The sequence below is a fragment of the Triticum dicoccoides genome, chromosome 4A, assembly GCF_002162155.2.
Source record: "Triticum dicoccoides isolate Atlit2015 ecotype Zavitan chromosome 4A, WEW_v2.0, whole genome shotgun sequence".
Lineage (NCBI taxonomy): Eukaryota > Viridiplantae > Streptophyta > Magnoliopsida > Poales > Poaceae > Triticum > Triticum dicoccoides.
Window position 1 is genome coordinate 233,119,155 of NC_041386.1, and position 2,353 is coordinate 233,121,507.

Sequence of the window (2,353 nt, forward strand, 5' to 3'; positions counted from 1 at the left end):
CCTTTTGTTTGTTTTTTCGGGTTGGTTCGTTTCCTCCTCCTATCTACGCAATTCTCTGTCTTCGTTCGTGATCATCTTAGGCGAAAGGATAGGTATAAATTTTGTGGAGGGGCGGCTGTGAAAGGGCGATTCCCCCTTTTCCATTGAAGTAGGGAAGGGGGTGATTGATCTTTTTTTGAATCAGGCCTTACTGACCAAGTGGTGGTATAAGCTTCATTGCGGATGAAAAGAAGTCCTTGTGAGCGGAGCTACAAAAGGAAGTTCAAGCTCAAGAAATCCTCTCAATAGGGATTGGGCAAGCAAGCTGTTTGTTTATTTGATCTTACCCGGTTGTGAGATGGGACATGAAGTCAACCAAGTACATGTGTGTTCATAGTGTCCCCGGCACCTTCCTCCTAGCTGAGTATGGATGCTGAAGTTAGCTGGAGTGTGGGGCGAGTGCGTGGTAGATGGAACTCCTATTTACCGCATTTCTTCTTGCACTTCCAACTTGAAGAGGAAGAAGCATCTCTCTTTGCATCTTCAATAGATAGGAAAAAGGATCTTGACCTGAAGCCTTCGACCAAAGAAAGGGAGACTTGGTGAAGTCAGAGGTGGTTTTCCTTCCCTAGATTCATGGAAGGACTTTTTGAAGTTTGAGTGAGGAAGGAAAGCGGGAAAGGTCCGATACAAAGGAAAGGGTTGCGAGGCTTAACGATTTAGAATATAGCTGTTGAGGTGGCACCTGTTCCCCCGGGGCAGGGGTATATGCCCGTAGCTTTCTTCTGTCACTTCTTTCAGATCAATGAAGTGGAAAAGTAATAGAGTAAGGGACCCTTGTTTACAAAGAAAGTTGTCACTCCAAGAACTCGAAGTCAAGCATCTTCGGGAATAATCAAGCAACTGAAGTGAATTTAGTGAGCGGCACCAAATCCTTCTATGGATTGCTTTTTTCGCCTCTTTTGCTGTCAAAGTGCCTATGGTACCAGTTCATATTTGGTTACCCGAAGCCCATGTAGAGGCACCTACGGCTGGATCCGTCATCTTGGCTGGAATCTTTTAAAATTGGGAACCTACGGGTTTTTAAGATTTTCCATACCCATGTTTCCCGAGGCGACACTTTGTTTCACTCCTTTCATTTATACTCTAAGCGCGATTGCTATAATATATACTTCCTTGACCACTTTAAGACAGATCGATCTTAAGAAGATCATTGCCTACTCCTCAGTAGCCCATATGAATTTGGTGACTATTGGTATGTTTAGTCGGGCGGCGGCCGTTAGGTCACCTATTTTGAGTTATGGACACACAAGCAAGGCCAAAACATGTGTGCCGGGCGTGCGACCCATCAACCTACTAGCAATAGGGGATAAAACTTAGCATGTCGCAACAAAAGCGTCGATTCGAGGCGTCAGCAAAACACCGCCGTCTGTTCCTAAAACAAAACCCCTTAGCGCCCCGGGACGGGAGTGGGGGACGGCCCTACGCAGACAGCAGCAGCACCGGCTCTACGAAGTCCGAATCGAATCTTTCGGTTGGCTTTCCCGTGAATAAGAATTGTTGGGCGCGGCGAAGCGAGCGCTTCTAGCTGTTTCGCTTGCTTCTTTCTTATTGTGGTGGCTATTATGGCGTGGCTGAAATGAACGAAAAGCGAGATGATTCAAATCGATTGATAGATGGCCTGATCTGTTCTGATAGATCGAAAGGTTTTCTATCAATAATAAGGGTTGACCTCTTTCTATCTATTGATGATACAAGATATCTATCTATTCTGGATCCATCAGAAAGAAATCGATATGTATCTTATTTTTTCTACATCGTATGTAGAGCGCCCAAGCGTTTGGCCAGCTCAGTTCTATTATCCATCGGTCCAATGCACTGGCTCATCTCATGGAGGGAAAAAGCAAATGTAGTTAGTTGTATTGTTGTTGTTCGCCGCCTCGACACATTCCCCGGCATCGTCCCACATAGAAAGAAAGAGCGTGGAGCCCCAGCCCGACCTGTAAGTCCGCTAACGTAAAGCGAGGAGTTGAGCCTGAACTGGCGAACCGAAGTCACTTTCGTAACCATACTTCCTACAGCTAACACGTGTCCAGTCCAGCGGGAACGCGAAGCGCAAACGAACATGAGCTGCTATACCGAATCCCCCGCTGGCCATCGGGGACCTAGTGGTAAGGCCATGATCCGCAGGGGAAGGGATCACTCATTCTTCTATTGGGGACAGGTGCACGAACGACAACTCCAAACGTCAGACATCCGCCGCCTATACCTACCGTTTAGGTGGCACCAGCGAGATCCAGCTAAGGTAAGGAACTTCGTGTCGCGGCTGCTCCACTCCGCTGCGGTCTTTTGAACTGAACTTCGTTGCCTTCCC